Below are 15767 nucleotides of genomic sequence, written 5' to 3' on the forward strand. Positions count from 1 at the left end.
TATAACTGGGCACACAGTCATTAGTGTTTTTATTTTTAGTAACCTATTAACAGTTTCAAAAAAATACATATTTGGGGCTTAATTTTGTGCAGTTTTACATCAGCCAGTATTTTTCAGTCATACAATAGATGTTGTCACTTTGACCTTTCTTAAACAATGTTGGCCTCTAAGTGTTGCACTGCACTGTTAGCACTGTTCTCAGTTTGTGTAGCTGGAGCTTTACATTTAAAACTGTACAAGGTTTTAAAGTGTCATTGCAACAGAAAATGCTGGTTGTGCTTGATCTCTAGAACTCAGTAGTGATTCAACAAACCATTTATCTATTAAAAGAAATTCATTTTAGTTTTGTTTTTGAGAGATTTGTTCATATCTCATTCACGTCCCAATATTTATATACTTAGGAGACTGTTAATACATCTGAATCTCTGCAGAGAGCATGCCCTTCCTTGCCTTAGTTCAAGTGTGTACAAGATGCAACACACCTAGTTGCATTACAGTTTTGTTTGATAGGATGAATGGAGATGGATTTGGTGCTCAGTGTTTCTGTAGGAAATGTAGATCTTATTCCATGTTGTGGTTTTGACTTCATCTTTTTATGTCATTTAGGAGGTCTCTCTTTCAATGCTTCAGTTCCTCACTGAGACTTTTCCTTAACAGTGTCTTCGAACATCTCCGGTCTTTGCTGCCTGTAAACAACAAATCCTGTCTGTTCTTCTGCCTTCTGTTCGTACTGTTTAGATGAGAGCTGCTTATTGAACAAGTGTTTCTGCTGCTGCTCCAAGCTTCATCCTGTGTAACCAAGGGGTCCATCCCTCACACTGGCCATACCTGCCTGGACCATACCTTTCTGTCCTCAGTAACCAGAACTGACAGGCTCAAAATGCAAGATACCCACCCAGTGTACATTGAAGCTTAGTAGCAGAAAGATGGATCTTGTCCTTTCTCTCACCTCTGGTCTGTCAGCCATCTGTGCTAACATATTGATCCTAACAAACTTAAGTAGGGCAGTAGCACGAACTCAGGCACTGTTCTATGACTGTCCATGGTGTATAATTTGTTGGCACACTTCCTTACACAGGTTTGGGTAATGCTAGTTAGTATTCACTCAAATTACTGAGCATGGTTTTGGAAATAGAATAGTGTAAACACAGTTCCTAATAGACGGTATGCATAGGGCCTTACCCAGGTTGTGTTGTGTTGGGCGGAGGGAGAGAGTTCTTCTGTACAGATGTGCATTCTGCAGTACCACTTGCCACTAGATCCAGAAAGTGCCCCTGGTCCTAGCTACTAATATTTGCACAACCAGGTGAAGCTACCAGGAGACAAAAGCAATTGTAGTGCTTGGGGTGGGGAGATGGACGTGAGCTATCTGTTCTAGTATTGTCAGTAGGATGTACGTCACAGAATAAGGGTCAGCTCTGCTGCTGGTCCCATAACTGTCCTCTCTGACATCAAGCCAGAGTTGAACGTGGTTTTCCTGCCAGCAACAAAATTCAATCTTGTCTCTCTGCTCCTAGAACTTGCTTTTGGAAACCTGAGAAAATGCAGGTGACTAGAAGTTTCCAGCAGACAAAGGTGTGCCTGTGCACGTAACAACCTACTGCAGTGGAAAAATTATCGAGTGCATCTGACATATTGCGAACACAAGCTCATAAGGTTCTTCATCCTCTTCTCCGATTTCAGGAGAAAAAAGATTATTTTGCCCTCTGGTAAGGAGATCTGGCTAACTTGTAGCTGTGCTTCTACAGGCTGTGTTAGGTACAACAGGGGTGACCTTAAGGGCTGCTGCATTTCACTTACTGCGCTACTTGATTACAGAGCACTGGCCTACCAAGAAAATGAATTTCTGTCTAGAGCTTTCTTTTTTGATGAGTAGTTTGTAAGCAATTCAAGAAAAGTTTTGTGCGTCTTCAGAGACTCCAGGGCTGTACTGAGGTCTCTTGGAATCTTCCTTGCAGCTGCATTTTGGAGCGTTTTACCAGTTTTCTGTCAGTTCAGATGCAGTAATTGGTTTCCTGCTTGAGCTCCAGAGACAGTTCTAGGGGGTAAAGTAGCATATTTAATGATAGTTTAATTGTCACATACTCTGTTCTGGTGTCTCACCTTAATAATTGGTTCTGTCTTGGATGTAAAGGTGTGAGCTCAGGAACCTTTTCAGTTCTGTCTTCTACATCACTAGATCTGTTAGATAGTGTTTAGATGTCTCAGTTCTGTAGATGCTTCCCTGAAGTTTTTACCTTACTTTTTTCCCCCTAGTGTCCTGTGATCTCTTCCCCCTCAAGCCATGTTCTTTTTCAGTATCTGCTTTTATAAGTCAGCACTGGCAGGAACTGGTGATGCTTGGTACTGTACAAGCAGTACTCCCACAGCAGGTAGTCTTTGCTTCAGAGCAGAAGGGAGATAACAATATTCAGAAGCTGAGTGCTTTTAGTCTTAATTTCAGGATGGTGACTTGCATATCAATTCTGGCTGCGATAATTGCTCTAGCAATGAAATGACGCAGTACCAACATCCGTGTTGCTGGAAATAACATCTTCTCCAAGGTCACCACATACAGACAATATCACTGTGATGCAAGTCTGAATTAGCAAAGGGTGTACATAGTTGGTTTATTTCAAATAAACAAACCAGCCATAAATAAGGATGTCTGCCATTCATCATCAAGTCTGGTTTTGCATTTCAGATGCTTTGGGCACTTTGTTGAAGTGCAACATGGTGCCCTGGTTTGTCAGAGTAACTTGGTCCTGAAGTGAGGTGACTGACATACCACTTTGACTCTGGAGTTCTTCAGAGGACTGTAGTGTTTGTTGCAGCATGGAAGCTTTTACATGGGGACGGGCAGATTTAAAGATCTTAGTTCCACGTTAGCTAATACAAAACTCAAGTTCTGTATCATATTGCACATCCCATGGTGGATGGCAGAGGCCGCCTTCTGAAGGATCCACTTTTGAATAACACATGTTCTATGGGACACTTTCATTGGTGAAGTTGGCTAGCCTTTCAGTTTCTTCTGTAAATCTGCTTCATCTTCTGTAAATAGTCCATGTCCCCAGGAGTGAATTTTGGACTACCAAAAAAATCAAGACTTCACCCCCCCCCGCCAGCTTGCTCAAGGTCTAGCTGGGTTACTGGCACACCCCCATCACCATCTTCAGGTAGAAAGATCATCAGTGTTTGTACCACAGCCTTGAAGTTTCTGGCAAATAATTTAATTCCTATGTCTTTCGAGGACCCAGTTATACTTTATGAACATCAGACTTTAATCTGATGTTCATAAAATTTATCGTGCTGAACCTCTAGCAATAGCATTGCTATTATGTAGGTCTCACTCCTGTGATTATTTCTTCCAGGAGTCTGGAAGAGATACTCTATTTCTATACTCATATAAAGTCTTCTGAGTAGGGTGTTATTTTTCTTGAACTCTGTCTTAATCGGGTAATAAGCTTGTTTTCTCTAAACTGTATACTCCTAGGACTGGTATTCTATACACTCAACATCAAGAGCTTTTTGTTTCAATGCTGACAGATTGAGGCTGTTCAGGTGCTCAGAGCAATTGGTGTAGTTAGTTGATCACAAAGGAAGGGAATATCCATATAAAAACTGGAAACCCAGAGTCTGCTTTGACAGGGGGTACGTACCTTCTTTCAGTCTTGGGGGTTTAAGTTGCATCAGTGCCCTTATGGAGGAATATCTCATTTCCAAAGGCGTTTTGGAAAAATTACTGAAAACTTTATCAGCATGTCATTATAATAACCTTTTTTATTAGGTTTAATGGTTACAACCAGTATTAATGAACATTTTTATTCTGTTAGTGTGGTGTAACAATATACCTGCTGTCCTTATACTGTCATAAAAAGCACTGTAACTTATCATTGTGTAAGTGGAGGTTTTCAGAAAAGTGACAAACACTTGGCCTGACAGTCAGGTTGTTGCCATTTCTCCCAAGCAGCAAGAGCCAGTGACACTGAGCATGTTAGCCTTACTGTCAGCTTCAGAACAGACTTGGAGACTTGCAGAAAAGACATTCAAACTGAAGCATGTAATGCTTCAAATCTGATGCTTGATTAGGGTGATGATACTGGCTGATTAGACTGCCAGTGCAATACAGTTCGATTGTTTTCAGTATTTCATTTTCATAGGAATCAAAACCAATGCTATCTTAAGATCTTTTTCATTAAAGTTATTATTTTGGCTCAATTTGCTGTATTTCATTAATTCAGACAGTACTTACCAAAAAGAGGTCAGTTTCAGACCTAATGTTTCTTCTAAATGTTCTTTGAAACAAATATTTTCTGTCCTAAGAGTTTTAAAAATATTTTAAATATTAAAAAATATTCATGTTAAAATTATAGTGGTGTGACTTTGTGGATTCCAAACTATTATTGATCTAATAAATATTGATTTTCTTTATTGTAAGCTTTGTTTCTCACACAAGATCTAGTGCTACTTTAATACTGTTGTAAGTAGAGTGAAATAATTTTTATAATCTGTAAATTCAGGCTGGTTCATACTTTTAACTTTTCATGTAGCATATTTGTTATTGCTGCTGAACAATGTTCACAAGTTATGAACAGGGACACAGCAGTACTGGAGAGCTAATTATGTTAATTTTTTTGTGGGGATGCTTTTCTTCTGACCTATCCAAACACATGAATATATAAGAACAAAAGACTGAGAACAATATCACTGCCTCTGTTCCTGGGTTCTGTCTATGGTTGCTCATTAGAACTGTGTGAAGTTGTACTGTCAGCTCCGCAATGAAGGAAAAAATAAGTATTGTGTGATTTTTAAACTGGAAGCTGGTGACTGGACATGGACACCACAAAGTGTTGAGTGCAGAGGAAAAATACATCCTGCTGCTCTCTTTCTGCAACATTTTGTTGTATAAATAAACGCTTTAACTGTAAATGAGTAGATTCTTTACCGTTTTTGTTGTTCTGGTTGTGCCTAGCAGAGCAGTCAGCTTCATGATAAGTAACGTTCTGACTCCTTACGGAGTACAGAGGAAGAATTTCTGCTTCAGGGAAGGAGCTTTCCCATTCAGTTGCCCTCTGCATTTATTTTCCAGTAGTGGGTAGTAAGTTCGGAAAGGGAATTTTCAATTCTGTTATTAATATCTGAGTTTCAAAATTGTTCTTCATCTCAACTTTTTTTTTTTGAAGTCCTAGCTTAGCAGAGGTCAGTTGTATCCATTTATTGAAAATTGAGTATTGCAAACACAGCAATTCCTTTCCTTAAGGTTTCTTTTCTTCCCATCAGTAAACTACATCAAATATTACCTTTGTACTGTTCATTCAGATAATCCAAGGGGAGAGTGTAACAGAAACACAAATTGTAAAGGGGAGCTTTTCTTACATAGCAGAAATCGAGGATTTTTCTCATGGTAATGCCTGGCCTGAGAATTTAAACACAGATTTTGAGCTGTAGAGCCCATGCTACAGGATATGGCTGAGGGCAAGCTCTTAATGCAGTTTCTAAGAGGCATAAGTAGTAATACAAAAAGCTAAACTAAAATATCTCTAGCATTTTTTATTATGTAGCCAAATTCTTTGTAAAAGAACCTAGATGTATATGGTGATGATTGCCCTTATTGAAGGGCTGTGCTGGAAGTAGGATAGAGTGCCTAGTTTTCAAAACTACTTTTGTCAGGTAATTACCTAGTTCCTCTGGTAGTGCCAACATCAGGTTCACTTTTTTGTGGTGCGTAGTCTCATGATTTTCTCAGTCGTTATGTACTGAGACGTCGGGGGGGGGAGGGGGGTTGTTGCTCAGAGGTCAGGATTATCATGGAAGAGACTTCTGAGAGATGCCAGGTACGTGGGAAATTACTCTTGTTTCATAAAAATTATTTTTCTTTTGCTGTTAAGTTTTCACTCATGTGCTTTGTGCTCTTTATTCTCCCATCTTAAGAATCAAGCATTAAATATACTGTGTAAAAAATGTGATGATGATTTACAGAAGCATTAGTAAGTTTGTTACAAAGAATTTACAGCTGTGATTTGTCTAAAATGGAAATACATAACTTATCTTAAGCCTGAAGTTTGCATAGAATTGGCCACATAAGACCACCATTCTGTGACACTGCTTCCAAACTACTAAAGTTTGTTTACATATGGGTGAATTTAAATGGCTTTTGGCCTCTGCAGTCCATTGGTAAATGCAGTGCTTTGGACCTGCGAAGAATGTCACTTTACTTAAGGGGCATCCCTCATGGTAAAAGAATATGTTAATTTCCTTATCTAAAACAGCCAACAGTGACCAGGCTATCAGGTATTAATTAACGTTCATGCATGGGGGAGAAAACTAACACTAGTGATGTGGAAATTAAGTTGGTTTTGCTACTGACAGAGAAGATAATGTAGACACACACACCCCACACACCCACAAAATAATGGATTTCTGTCGTGGAAGCATAATACTTTTTGGTTTTTTTTCCTTCATCAGGAGTTCTCAAGGCACTTTACAGAGGTAGAGGTCTGTATTTCTGTATTACAGATGAGGAAACTGAGGCATGGGGGAGAAATAAACATAAACATCATGCAACAGCCTGTTGCCAGAATTAAATGAAGAATAGCAGTCTCCCAAACATTCAGCTGATGCTTTCACTATTAGGTACATCTTCCACTCCAAAAGAGGTTTTAGCATTGTATTCCTGGAATGAGCTTTGAATATGGCCAGGGATCATGTAACTAATCTTCATGCAATGTTTTCCCATAGTATATCTACTTTTTGAGACTTATAACTGGGAATAACTTTATTCATAGCAGACTCGGTGGTGTAAAAAAAGATAAAATCTTATGTACAATTATGAGTTTCCTTATATCTGAACATAACAGTTATATTCAAGTCAAATGCGAACTGCTGAAGGAGGAATTAAAACATGTTGAGTTGTGGCACAGTGAAAGTGTGAGGGGGGGTTGCATCCCTAAGTACCCTTATGTAAGTGGATTGAGTCTGCTTTACAGGGCAGGACGCAAGTTGTATACACGATTGCAAGACCAGTTGCTGGCTGTTATTCAAAGAGGTTTTACTTTTAATAGCCTTTTCTTAAATTTGTTAATATTTTGAAGGGGGTTCTTTGTTTTATATTGGCATGAAGTTAATGCTTTCTTATAAAAGAGGGTTTTTTTATTTCAAAACACTGTTTTATTTCATCTGAAGTCAAAATTCCTTACTTTTTTCTGTCCTCAAGTGTGAAGAGCATAAGAAAAGTTCACCTAAACCTCACCTCTGCAAAGTAAATATTAATTTTTTTATTTTTTTAAATCTGGACCTGGGAGTATCAGTAGATACTAAATAGCATTTTCAAGGGCTCATTAATGAGTGTTCCAGAGCTGGGATAATTCAGGAATTCCTGAGGCTTATGCTTCACATCCTTTCTTTAATCAGTTTAACTGTTGTTCTGAAGATTTTTACTTGTGAGCATGGTGATACATTTACCATTAAGTGGGTCTATAAAGAAATATAGTGGATCTAACTCTTAAAAAACACAAAACCAAAACAAACCTGTTTTGCTTTTCATGGATGATAAGGTTCTGAATTCTAACATTTTCTTGAAGCACACTCGTGTTCAAAGTGGGTGTGAGGATCTGCTTATAAGACCCTGCATTAAATATAAAACTAGTATGTAGCATCTGGAAAAACGTTATTGCATAGAAAATGGAGTGGTTGGTGAAGGCTGAAGAAAGAGGACCTTCGTGAGTGAAGGCATCGGGTTGCTGGTAGAAGAGAATGTTGAATCAGAGGAGCTGGTTTCCCTTATAGCCGAGTAGGCAGTGGAACAGGACAAAACAGATTCAAGCTCCAATTTTATCCCATGGGTTGCATGAAACTCCTAATTCTTGCCTTGAGTCTATATGGCTTGAAACGCCAATCTGCAATTTCTGTGTATGACTGTGAAACATTGTTTTGAGAACCAGTTAATCTATATATCTGTACAGTGCTCCATTTTTGTGTAAGGATCATTCTAGTCTTGGGAGTCTTGATTACCTTTCCATTTTGAGGCATTTTAAATTAGACTTTAACATTTAACCTGAAAATTCCCTGAGCTTTGAAAAGGAACAGTCTTACATGCCTTGATTCTGAGTGTCTTGACAGTCTGGGGGCGGGAGTGGAACTGCAAGACAAAATGTCTGTCTTCTGTAGTTAGAATTTTTGCTCCATGGCAGTACTATGGTGACAAATTTGTGGATGGCCTGTGTGTAGCACACTTTCTGTTGTTTTGAAAGTAACTAAATGTATGACTTTAACAACAAAACACAAATAACTGTGTTTTGTCATGTGTCTGCTGCTTTCTGGCCAGCCAGGAGTTGAGCAGCATTAAGCAGTGAGACTTAAGCAGTGAGACGCAGCTGAGTAAGCTGCTAATGATGCTGTGCAGGTAAACAGGAAGCGACAGTGTTGAGCTTGCTCATCACTGAAAACGCCAGGTTGTGCGTGTCATCTGGTAAATGACCTGCTAAACTGAGATAGTTTGGAATATTATAATCTGGAACATGCTTGTGGTTATGGCTACGTCGTATCTCTGGAAGGCTGAAGTCTTGCATGTGTTGTCTGAACTGAGGTTGTAGGATTTAAAAATATCTTTATTCTGTGTCTGATAAAAGCATGTCTCAGTTAATCATGTGCTGTTTGATTTGGTTTTATATGCTGTGCTGTTTACCCACATCTTAATTGTTGGTCTTCTCCGATCCACAGTTGAGCAACGAGTGTTTGAAAAGAGTTGGCCAGCTCTAGCTGAACTGGGGGGTTCTGGGAGGTACTAGAAATGTAAATGAACTTGTATCTGAAGACACTCAGAAAAATATGAGTTGCTGTAACTGGCTGACCAAGGGTTAGGAGTGAGGGATCACTTTGCTAGACAACTTCAGGTTTAAGTCTGGACAAGCACTTTTATAGCACTTTTTAGATTTGTTAAACAGCAGTCCTTTGTTTCATTCCTTTTTTGTTGTAACATCACTTAGTGATCACTGCTGCATTCTCCGCATCAGTAAAAGATATTCAATGAGGATATTGCAACTGACTTGTGTGCTGATCAGAACAAGGCAGGGAATCTGTTCTTGGGTGTTAATTTTTAAAAAAAAAAAATGGGTTTGGTCTCTTGGTCCCTTAAATGTTTTTTTAAGGGATCCCTTAAATGTGTTGTGTGGAACTGTCTTTCTTTTAACTTAAATTAAGATCCTCATGTTTCAGAAATTATAGGAAATACCTGAAGTGGCTTTTTGCAGTTTCAGAAAAACTTCCTCTTTCCTCTCCCTTCAAATAAGAAAAAGGCAGCATCTCTTATGCAATGGCTTTATTTTTAACATAGCCTAACTTTGTGTATAGGTGGAAAAAAATATTAATTTCTTAGCATCTGTGTATAGTCCATTTTTAAATCAGTGAGTGATCATGGGAAATTAAGAAATGAAAAAGTTTTAAGCTTAAAATTGAACACTGTTGTGATTGTAGCAAATAATTTCACAAGCAGTATAACTGGTGAGGCCTCGGTGTCTTCAGTTGAGTAATTTTTCAACTTGCACCAAATAAAACTTTTCTCATGTGATTGGATATTTACAAAAGGCTCTCTATATCAGTTCTGTCAAATAATGTGAAAACTTGCTTTAGTTTTCCCGTCTGTGGAGCAATCAGTCTGTCTTCTGAAAATAATGTCCTGTAAATGACATTAAAATTAGACGATTGTTTCCAGCTGCTTAACGTGTTAAAATCTGCCAGCAAACTTCTGAAGTTCTGTATTTCTTCTTTTGATGGGAAACTAGTTTAAAATCCTGTCTCTAGCATCTAAAGATAACTTTTTTGCAATACACAATTGTCTTTAAAGATAAGATTATTAGTAATTTGTTAAATATATCTTTAAAGCTATTATAGCTTTAAACATTGCAGTAATTTCAGTTTACCCAAATTGAGAATCAAGAAGTATCCACATCCCCAGTGGATGAACACTGTCACATATCAGACTCATTTGTGAAGATTCTGGAGGCAACCTGGTGTGACAACATAAATTATAAGCCAGTCTGAGAGTTTCAAAATCTGATTTATTAAAATCTGATTTTGTAGTCAAAATATTGTGGAGTCTTATCAAGACAGTATCATCACACTGATTTTTTGTGCAAGATGCAGTAATCATAAATAGCTTGATCCACTGTTCTTAAAGGGGAAAAGGCTGGAAAGACAGTCGGATGCATCTATTGTACTCTCTCTTCTGTGGTCTGGGGCCAAGTAACTAATTACAAGTTGACCCTTGTGAATACTTACTGAGACCTTTAGAATCTGGTGAAAGTGTTGATTTGTGTTTGTACTTTTTGCTGTTATGCGTGAATTGCACCTTCACCATCATACTAGACACCCATGCTTAAGAGGATACCTACTATCCAGGGCTAATAAATATTGTAGGATTCTGAACCTAATTAAACTCAAGTTTTCTAAGTTTCTGTGAAAGTGCTAGCAGATATTTTTGTCTACTCCAGCAAATGCCTTTGCTACTTACAATGTGGAAATTGTTAGGGAAACATACTTGCATGTTGTTTATGTGGCCTAATTAGTTAGGGATCATCTGAATAGTCACAGGCTTTTTATTCAGTTCATTTAAAAGCACCGTTGGAGGAGACTGCAATGTGTGCCTTCTGCAGGATTGCGTGGTGATGAGAACATTCACCCTGGAAGTGGGTTATCAGCCTGGCCTAGCAGGAAGGGAACACACTGTTCCCACGTGGCAGAAGACATCCTCAATGCCAAGAAAATAGCTACTTTTCCTCTTGAAAGGGGACCACTGTGCAGAAGGGAAATGAAACTGCCAGAAAGAGCGAGCAGAGCTTGGTTGTGTAGGCCACCAAAGGCCTTCCTCTGAGAAGGGGAGGTGGTTCCAGGCCTGGTTCCTGCAGCAGGTTTTGTTTATGTTTCTGTATTAAGAGTGATGAGATAAAATGCATGGCTGTGTTGAGCACTGCAGAAACATTTTTGGAAGCTCCATATATTTATGACACTGAAGATAAGGTGATGGCAGAACAGCAGGAAGGTGTTAGCACTGTCTAACTCCAATTTTGTTTGCTTTAAATAACATGAATTTATTATTGACATTTAAATGTGTAATTGCTTAAACATAAGGGTTTTTTTGAGATAAGCTAAGGTTTCAAGCAGTATTTCTGCTTGATTGGTCAGTGCTACATTTGGGATTTTTTTTCTGCAGAATAATTGTAATGTAGAGAAATAAATGGCAACCACTGAGTTCTAATTGTCTAATTTTCTGTGGTTTAGGCTTGATTTCTTAGAGTTAGCTACCCTGCATTCTCACTTCTGCTTCTTGTCTTTTTCATTCATGAGTCTTAATGAGTTTCCATATCTTCTTCCATGACTCAGATAATGCTAGGCTATTGGAGATTGCCTTGGTATTGAGGCTTCCTGTCCTTGTTGTGGTCAAGATTAGAGTTACAACTCACTAAGTGTTTTCCACAGTGCAGTGGTACTTGATGTTAGCTCCCGAACCCTGCTGTCTGAGGAAGACTATTGCTTACCACTGTTTTAATGTCGATGAATAGCAACAAGCACTCATTATTGAACTGTTGCCCTAGAAGCAAACTGCAGGCTATCTTCCTGATCTTGTATCAAAGAAGAAATGAGTGACTCGGGAGCCCCAGCATCACCTGGTCAGGCTTCATCATGTTGGCTTAGCCATAATAAGAATTGCCACCATAGTAGATCTTAAAAAATGCCTGCCCATGGTACCTTTTCACCAGCTGTAGTATTGATCAGGATGACTTTTCCAGACGTGTACTTTAAGGAAAAGATAATGGAAATACTGATTTTGGTTCTTACTGGGTTTGGATTGCACACAACTATTCACCATAGCTTTTCTTCGCAGAAATCTGACAGTAGCTAATTGTGTTCACTGTGACTTGCAGGCCAAAAGTCTTCAGGCTGACTTCATGATGAAGCTACAGGCATTGTATCAGCATGTTTTCTTTCAAGAGGCTACTCTTCTTGGAAACAACTGCTACTACTTGTATTCTTACATTACAGGGCAGGGTCTTTTTTTCTCCTGTTTTATTTGTAAGATACTTCCAGGGGCTGGGAAGGATAGCTGAGAAAAGCAAACCTGTCATGTGCGATTAAATGACGTGTGTATGAAAGGGTCTGCACCTTTATTGGAAAAAGACTGAAAATCACTGCTAGCGTGTCTTCAGTAGTACTGTCAACACGTAACACATAACAATACTGAACCATTAGTGGAATACATTAAAGTTAGTTGCGTTTTTACAGGCACTAAAATTGGAGTGATTAAGCACTGGAACAGGTTTGCCAGAGGTGATTTGGAGCCTTTAAACTTAGCTGGACAGGACCTTGAGCAACTTGAATTCAAGGCTTTTAATTACCCTTGCTGTGTGCAGGAGGTTGGCCTGGAAGACTTACAGAGGTCGCATCCTCAATAACCAAGGTTATTTTTATGAGTCTTTGATCTTTGAACCACAAGCAGTTGTCAGCTGTACGTGAGCGCTACAAAAACCATCCCAATGGGTCTCGAAATGCTTTCTGTTCTGGTGTATGCTGAGGTGGCTGAACATCCTCTTACAGCCCTAATCTTGCTGCTGCTCTTTGTTGTGACTTTTGGTCCACTGTGTTAATGTCTGTAGTCTCCTGTAATTTCTTAGCTTTTTACAATCCATGTCAACCACAATCAGTCTGGTGTGATGGCTCTTTCTTGTAATGAGATGTTCCACTGTCTGTGTTGGCGTGCTTTACTGGTTTTGAGAAACACTGAGCTACAGCAAGTCATTAACTTGACAGGCTACTGCTGCAAATGTTCACACCAAAAGCTGATCAAAGTACACAGATATCTGCTGCCCAGTTGGAAACTATCAGTGACTGCTGTGATCACATTCTACAAATGTGTGATGACTACTTGTGGCTACCTTTTGCAGGCAGAAGGTGTTTTCCTAAACCTTGTGTTGATACCACATATCCTGCAGTATGTGTGTCCAAGGATGGGACCAGCTCTGCCAGTGAGGCAGCCTGTGTATAGCTGACAACACCAGGCTTATTGCTTCATAGCTAATCAGCTTGAGGGGTGTGACAACTCTCTGGAATGAATGGCATGTCCTCTAGCCGGGGGTTGACTGTGGAAAAAATAAAGGGAACTGAAGGGATTTGATATTCATCTATAAATGAATAAATGCTCATTCAGAAAATGCAGTAGAATACTCAAATTATGATATTTGTGTAAATGTTATCAGATGTTACAATTCTGCAATTAAAGTTGATTTTTTAAAAAAAAAGTTGAATTCATGTGGCTAGGATTCATAATGATGTAGATTAAGTTTATGGTTCATATATTTTCACAAGTTTTAAATTTAGCTGATGTTTTTAAGTTTCCAAAGTCTGTGGATGATTATGATGTACAGGTGGCAAAAATATTTAAAGTATGGCACCACTGCTCTGCATGATGAAAATGAACAGTGGCTGAAGTAAAAGGAGTTGGATTTTATCGTCCTTCTCCCCCAAAAAATACACCTTGTATTTTTTTTCTGCATTGTCCCTCTACTAAAAAAAATTACAGTGGTGTGATAGTGGAACTTACAATTACATGTTCTAACATGTGAAAGCTTCATTGCAGTCTGTCAACACTAGGAATTTGCACAGTGCTAATGAATAAGTTAAAATGTAATTGAACTCTAAGCTTGGTAGGCCTCAAAACAGCACCTACTTTAGATTCAGTGAAATTGTTCTCTAGCTTGTAAATTAAGCTCTACTCATAGGGTATCCAAGTGTACATTAAATCCATTATGGTTATGCAGAATGAGGACACACTCTCTTTGCGTAATATTATTCTGCCTACTCATGGGGTATGTGCTGGTTCAAGGTTTTATACGCAATCATCATCAAATTACAACAGTTACTGGTTTACCCAGATAATTCAGTTGGTGCTTTTGCTGCTGGATACCATAGGAAGCAACGCATAGGGAGCCCTTTCTTGACACAGATCACTGTCTTCCATGCCTTGAACTTAAGTTGCATAATTCCTGCCAAGACCACACATTTCTGTGGGTAGTCCTGGTGGGGAGATGTTAGTGGAGCTGGGCTTGATTTGGAGGGTTGAGAAGGCTTCTTGCACAGACAGGATAGTTGCCGTGATGGGATGTAATGCCTTCGTTACAACTGTAGAATGGCCCACCTGTGCTCCTTTTTATTATCTTATATCTACAAGATTATCAGTTTAATAGTGAGATGATATTGGAGAAAAGACTGTTAGCAGAAGTTTTGAACAAAATCTGGCCAGTTGTGCCCAAAGTGAAATCTTTGCGTATTGCAACATAAGGGGAAAAATGGCATCTCTTATACCTGCAACTTAATGTTGGCGAACTGTTTCATTGTGGTAGTATGGTTAATTCAAGGGTCCCTTTTTACTCATCTGACAAGTCCAGTTATGATTAAATTATTCATATTACTCTGAAGGTTATAGGAACAGAAATTTTACTCTACAGTTAGTTGTAGAGCATTTGAGGAGGCAACTGCAAAGCTTTCTCTTCATCAATCAATCATGCACTAACTTTTTCTGTAGGTTACCAGACAGATTAGTAGTCAGCCTGACAACTTCTGAAGAGGTGGTTGCAAAGAGGAACAGAATTACATCTTGACTTGTGAAAGTTACATCATAGTTCTTGGGCAAAGGTTAAAGCTCCCCCAAGGAGTAGCTGTCAGTCTGGCTATATTACTTTGACTCTATTTTAAGAAAATTGGAAGTTTTTTTGATAAAAATATCTCATGAAACTTCAGTTATTCTTTTGGTTATTTTAAACCAGTTGAAAAGTGTGACATGGGTGATACTGATGTTTAGTAGATAATCTTACAGTGTAACAAGACATGCCTGCATTCTAGATGTCAGCTGTTTTGGCAAGTAGTCAGTGCTGATGAAGGCAAAGTGATGATTGTAGAGCAGGTGGGGAAGACATAGTATGGAGCCCATTACTCAGACTAGATATGATCCCTCCAGAATGGTCTTGGAACTGTAACAGATCTGTGAGAACATCTGCTTAATGTTCCATAGTGAAAAAGGAAATAAAACTCTTTGACTTACAGGGAAGAAATAGAGAACAAAACCAGAAAACAGTATTTTTGTGACCCTATGTTCAAAAGACTAACAGACTGGATTAATACAACATAAGTCTCATCCCCAGTCAAAGAAGGATATAGTAGGTCTAGGTAAGATCCATACAAGAGTGACAAGGCTAATTAAAGTGTAAAACTATACATTTTTTTTTCTTGGTACAAGAATGACTTAAAACTAGTATCACTTCCTAAATGGTAGAGAACTTAACAGGGCACAGAAGTGTGACAATTATCTGTAAAAGCATGTGCAACATGTTGAGGCAACTATGAAACCATTAGCACCATCTTCTAGTGTTAAGAACAAGGAGGGACAGTCAACTGAAACTAGCAGGTGGCAAACTTTTAGATAAAAGTTTCTAACTATTCAAACAGTGCATAAGTGAACCATGAAATACAATCCTGCCCCGTGTTGTGATGCCCAGAAGTTCACATGGGTCTGGAGCGATTAGATAAATTCACAAAGGAAAAATCCAACATGTGCTGTAAAACGCATATGCTGGCTCAGGGGAGCTTCGAGCTCCAACCTGCCATTTGCTGGGGTTATACTCCCATGGTGTAACGGTGTACTATTGTATCCTTACCTAGGCATCTGGTGCTGTTGGGCAGTAGATCCTGGGATAGATAGCCTCTGGTCTGTCCCATCACAGAGCCTTTAAGCTTTATGTCCT

General features: G+C 38.8%; 1 protein-coding gene across 2 annotated transcripts in view; it reads left to right on the forward strand.

The window, feature by feature from the left end:
* Positions 1-15767, forward strand: part of WASL (WASP like actin nucleation promoting factor) — a 51576-nt gene that overhangs the window by 9727 nt on the left and 26082 nt on the right. The window lies entirely within an intron of this gene.

The sequence above is a fragment of the Strix uralensis genome, chromosome 5 (genome assembly GCF_047716275.1).
Source record: "Strix uralensis isolate ZFMK-TIS-50842 chromosome 5, bStrUra1, whole genome shotgun sequence".
NCBI lineage: Eukaryota > Metazoa > Chordata > Aves > Strigiformes > Strigidae > Strix > Strix uralensis.